We start from the raw sequence: 6163 nt of genomic DNA, 5'->3' as shown, positions 1-6163 counted from the left end.
TAACAGATTTATGACTCAGCTTCTCTGTGCTCCTGAGTCTGTCTGGGCTCAACTGGATTTGGGGGCAGCTGTGTGGCGCCAGGGAGCAGAGGAAACTACTCTCCAGGGAGGAAAAATATATGTGCTGAGTGGAAGAATGGGCAGAAAACGCTGACGGGACTTCACTCTCTCCTGGGGGGCTCTCCTGAGGCTTCTAAGACTATTATTACAGTCTTAGAAAAAGCATGTATGAGGCACTAGGTTCAATCAGGATTCTCCGGAGAAACAGAACCAAAAAATATCACATCATACATTCAGATGCCTTTTAGCCAGTCTTCACTTGAATATTTTATAGAAGCTTCAACTCAACAAGTTTAATGATGGAAGTTCCTCTTTTTAATCTTTTGAGGACATTTCATACTGTTTGTTTATCTGCTTATCTGTTTGCTTGGTTTGTGGTACTAGAGATTGATCTACCACAGAAGAGTATCTTCAGCCCATTTTCCATTTAATTTGTTTGTTTGTTTTGGTACTGGGGATTGAACTCAGACCTCCCTCTTGCCTGGCAGTAGGAGTCAAATCCCCATCCTTAAATTTAAAACAATACCCCACCAAATTGTCCAAATTGGCCTCAAACTTTCGATTCTACTGCCTCAGCCTTCCAAGTAGCTGGGATTACAGACATGGGCCACTGCACCTGGCTTTATACCATTTTTATAATTTACATTCCCAATAAGAATGTGCTAGAGTTCTCTTTTATCCTCCTGCTCTCCTACACTGTGAATGTTTGGGGTTTTTATATTAGCCATTCTAAAGGAGGCAAGGCGGCATCTTAGAGTTTTAGTTTGCATCTCTGATAACCAGTGACAGTGTTTTTCACATACTTCTTGAGAATTTGTATGTCTTCTTTGAGAAATGTCTACGCACATTGTTTGTCCATTTTGGGAGTTTTTTGGTTGTGGTTGTTGTTGCAGCGGTGGGATTGAGCCTAGAGCCTCACACATGCTGTGCAAGCATTCTACTGATAGAGGAGAATGAAACTCCTAATCTACTAGATGTCCAGTGTAAGTTCATGTTCTCTAAAACTGATGAATGTATTTTAGGAATAATAGAGATTAAGAGCAAAATATATTTATTGAGAGAAAGAAAGCTGCTGTCTGAGTGAGAGACAGAAGGGATCCCCAGTAGGTTGCCAAAGAATCTGCCTTTTCTAAGGACTTTTATAGAGTAAACCCATGAGATGAGATGGGTCCAAGATGGGGAAAACATGGAAGCTCACAAGGGAGGTGGCCATGAAGTCGGAAAGAACGATGGTCAACCAGTAAGATTAACTGTTCAGGAAAAACTGACCAAATCAGGGATAAATGGGGGGGAAGTGAGTCATGCAGCAATCAAGATGGCAAGCTTAAAGAAAATGACTCTCCCTACAGGGCTGACCCTTGGCTTCCTCAAGGTGATCCATACCTACTTAGAGATCAGTCCCTGATGTTTATACTTAGAATGTTGGTTGCATTTGTTCTGTCTTTTGTCTTGAGGTCTGGCCCACAGTGGGAGGTATCTGTCTCCTCCAAGGTTGCAAGGTATCTGACCTTTGGGCACTAGCTTCTTTGAGGGCCCAGCTTTGTCTAACTGCCTATAACAATTCTAACTAACTCAACTACCTGTAACACTACCACTGAATTATAATCCCAGGCCTGGCTGGTCTTGGTGTCCCAAACCTGTAGTCCACAAGAAGGCTGAAGCAGGACTGTCACTGCACATTAGAGATTAATTTGGACTAGTGAAAGCCAACCCTGTCTCAATAAAAACTAAAAATACATTTCCTGTTTCCTTTTTCTAGGCGTGGTTGCACACCTGTAATCCTAGCACTTGGGAGGCTGAGGCAGAAGGATAACCAATTCACGGACAACCTGAACTGCATAGCAAGGCCTTGTCTAAAAAAAAAAAATTTTTTTTTATAACCCTAGGCTCTCTTGTCCATTGTGTTTTGATTTGATTTTGATTTTTTTTTTATTGGTGCTGGGAATCAAACAGGGCACTTACAAGGCAGGCACTTATGCCTGCTGAGCTAAATCCCCAGCCCCGACTTTGATTTTTTTTAAACAAGATCTCCCTGTGTAGTTCACACTGGCCATCAACTCACTACGTAGCCCAGGCTGGACTCAAACTCGCAGTGACCCTCCTGCCTCAGCCACCCAAATGCTGTAATTACAGGGATGTGCCACCACACCAGCTTCCTTTGTCCATTTTAAAACCATTTATTTTCTGACTATTCATTTGAGTTTCTTTTATATTTTGGATTCAGCCTCACCAGATGTGTGTCTTGCAAATATTTTTTCCCACTCTATAGGCAGTCTCCTTCCTCTTTTGATTGCTTTGCTGTGTACAAGTTTTTTTTTTTTTTTAAGCTTTATGTAATTTTGTCCTTTTTGTCTTTGTTATCTTGCTTTTGGGTTCATATAAGAAAAAAGTCAGATGGTGCACACCTGCAATCCCAGCACTCAGGAGGCTGAGGGAGCCTGGGCTACATAGTAAGACCCTGTCTCAAAAATAATCTACTATATGAGGGAAATCTGTCTGCAGTGTTTCTTTACCTACAGTTCCAGTGTGTCCTGAGGTTGATTTCTGTTCCTTTTTTTTACTATAAAACCCTCATCTTCCTCAATAAGCAAGCTGTTTCCAAGGCCCAGCAAGTCTACCTCCTACTGGAGCCATTTTTCTCTGTAACTGTGCCCGTCCTGCTCTGAGCCACCTCCACCTCAGAACACTGCAACCCCTTGGTTCTGCTACTCCAGGCTTTTTCGCCCATGTGCAATTATCTCTGAGGCAGACACCATGTTCCTTCTAAATAAAATCTGGCTGGACAACTTTGTGGAACTGTCCTTTTGTGCTTCAAAGGACACTATTAAAAAAGTAAAAAGACAATCCATAGAATTTTTTGCAAATGCTCTACCTAATAAAGGACTTATATCTATACTATATAAATAACTGGTAGAACTCAGTGATAAAAAATATAACCCAACTTAAAAATGGACAGATCGGGACTGGAGATTTAGCTCAGCGGCATAAGCGCCTGCCTTGCAAGCAGGCAGTCGTGAGTTCGATCCCTGGTACCGATAAAAAAGGAAAAAGACAAAAAAAAAAAAAAAAAAAAAATGGACAGATCCAGGTACTTCACATAAAATGTATCCAAATGGCCAGTCCGGGAGAGGAGTGATGCTCAGCATCACTAGTCATCAAGGAATCATTAGCTTTGCGTTTCTGACACTTTACAATGGTGCACTGGAACCCTGAGTGGGAGCCCCAGCCCAGCCAGTCTGGGCGGTAGTCCAGGGCTCTCCCTGGAACGCCCTCACCGTTCACAGTGCAGATCCTGCTCAGCTCTGGGACTCCAGCCACTGTCTTCAGCCCTAATTATCCCAGACTCAGGTTTCTCAACAAGCAGGGACAGCGCCTATGGCCCAGAGCCCACTGAAATTCTTGAAACTAGACAATCCTAAACTCACCTGCGCTGCCTCCCAAGCTCTTTCCCAAAGAAACTACAGGAAAGGCTCTTACCTTTATTTTCTCCTGCTCCTCTACCTTATGACTGTACACTCTAGCACTAGTCCATGTGGCCCTCAGAACTACAGGCACGAGGAGGGTGTCCTACGATCTGTAAATTTAACCTCTGTCTGATCATCAGAGAAGGTACCTTTTCTCCTCATCTGTTTTCTGTCAATGTAACAAAATCTGTGTTTTGTTTTGTTTTGTTTTGTTTTGTTGCCTTTTTGAGACAGAGTTTCAGTAATGTAGTTCAGGTTGGTCTTGAACTCACTTTGTAGCCCAGGCTGGACTCCAACTCCTAGCAATCCTCCTGTCTCAGCTTCAGCCTCCCAAGTGCTTGGGATTACAGGCATGTGCCACCACACACAGCCTAAAATCTGCTTTTTAAAACAGATATAAGGGGCTCGGGATTTAGCTCAGCGGCATAAGCGCCTGCCTTGCAAGCAGGCAGTCGTGAGTTCGATCCCTGGTACCGATAAAAAAAAAAAAAAAAAGACAAAAAAAAAAAAACAGACATAAGGGAAAAGGAGGAAAAGGAAAGAGGAAATTAAAAGAATTAAAATGTGTTCTGTACAAGTACCAGCTGCCTATGATGATTGCAATCACCATGTACTTACCAACCTATTCTAATAAAACTTTTAAAAATTAAAAATAATAAATGGAACAATGAGATCCCACATCGCACCTAGTAGATGGCTGTAAAGGTGGTCAATAAGAAGTGCTGGCAAGGATGTGAAGAGACCAGAACCATCGGGCTGGGGATGTGGTGGTAGAGCACCTGCCCACCATACACAGCGCCCTGGGTTCAGTCTCCAGAACTGCAAAGGAAACTTGAATGAGGGGCTGGGGATTTAGTTCAGTGGTGTAAGTGCCAGTCTGGCAAGCACAAGGTCATGAGTTTGATCCCCAGTTCCAAAAAAAAAAAGTAGAAAAAAGAAACTTGACTGAAAATGGAAGGGAAGGGAAGCCATAGGAAAGGAAGGGAGGGCATGTGAATTTTCATACACTGCTAAGCAGAAATTTTAAATGGTGCAACCAATTGGAAAACAACTTTTCAGTCCCTCATTAGGTTAAGCATAGTGTTGTCAGATGACCCAGAAATTCCTCTCCTACATACACATCTAAGAGAAATGAAGACAGGTCCACACATGAATGTCTACAGCAATGTTATTAATATTGGCCAATAAGAAGAAGCAACCCAGATGTCTAACAACTGATGACTAGATATGAAAGGGATCAGAATATGCCATTACAAAGTATGCTGCTTTAGCAAAAGAATTATTTGGGGCTGAAGGCATCTGCATTCCTTAAAGTTATCTGCCTAACGGCAGGGATTCCAAAGGAACTTAATTGTTGTAAATGCCCTTGCCAGGAGCAGCTCTGATCGCTGCAGAGTCTATTCACATCTAAACAGATGTTGTCACTAACTATCGGACCTCCACCTGCTTTCCTAAGGACTGATTATCTTTTCTAAAACCCATTTGCAAGCCAGATGTGACAGCATATGTGTGTAATCCAAGCACTCTGGGAAGACAGAAGTGTGGCAGGTTGGAGCCCAGCTTTGGTGTTACGGCTTAGATCTAAGATGTCCCCTGGCCAGGCATAGTGACACACAGCTGTGGTCCCAATACTCTGGAGGCTGAGGCAGGATGATTGCTGAGCCTGTGGCCAGTCTGGACTCCATAGTGAGTTCAGAAGATCTACATAGTGAAACTCTGTCTCAAAAAAATAAATAAATAAAAATAAATTTTTTTTTTTTTTTTTTTTTTTTGTCTTTTTCCTTTTTATCAGTACCGGGGATCGAACTCACGACTGCCTGCTTGCAAGGCAGGCGCTTATGCCGCTGAGCTAAACCCCCAGCCCCATAAAAATAAATTTAAAATGTCCCCCAAAGCCTCATATATTTAGTTCATGGATCAGTCCACTGATGAACAGATAGCTTTCTTGTAAGGAGGCAATAGCTGGCTGGAAGAGGCGTCCCCAGGGCACTGGCAGGGCACTCACTCTGGCTGCCGGGCCCACTGGCTGCTTCTCTGCTGGCAGCTCTACCTTGCAGCCATGTGACCACGGACTACAACTTCTACAAACCGGAATCAAAATATACCTTTTCTCCTATAAGCTGTAAATGTCACAGGTTGCATCTCGGCAGCACGAAAGTAACTAATGAAAGGTTATTGCCTTAGAAGAAATTACAGCAGTGCTCTACCTTGGCGAAGACCAAAGCGGGGAGCCCACCAGTTCCTGCTTCTTCCTCAGCCTTAATTGCAACTCCCCTTCCTGTTTGCGCCTGAAGAAAACTCCAACCAGCTCCTCAGCCTCATCAATTCCCGCCCTAAGCGCCGCTCAGTTCAGAGGTTACATATAGATCTCATGCCCCGTGTTCTGGCAGAGAAAGCCAGGCCACCGGCGGTCCTGGAGCTCTCTGCATGTCTTTGAAGTAAAGTATTTTTACTTTATATTCTCTTTTATCGCGCCAAAAGCCCCTGTCAACTAACACACCTGGCCATTTAGGAATTTAGCAAAACTCTTTCTCAAAATAAAAGGGCCCCAGTGAATATAATCATTATGTATTGCAAGTATGTACTAATAAAAATAAAATTTAAAAACTGGATAAACGCCTGGCGTGGTGGCTCATGCC

The sequence above is a fragment of the Cavia porcellus genome, unplaced genomic scaffold (genome assembly GCF_034190915.1).
Source record: "Cavia porcellus strain 051 isolate PalLab524CR breed Dunkin Hartley unplaced genomic scaffold, mCavPor4.1 scaffold_30, whole genome shotgun sequence".
NCBI classification, from domain to species: Eukaryota; Metazoa; Chordata; class Mammalia; order Rodentia; family Caviidae; genus Cavia; species Cavia porcellus.
Note: the sequence above shows the minus strand (reverse complement) of the source record.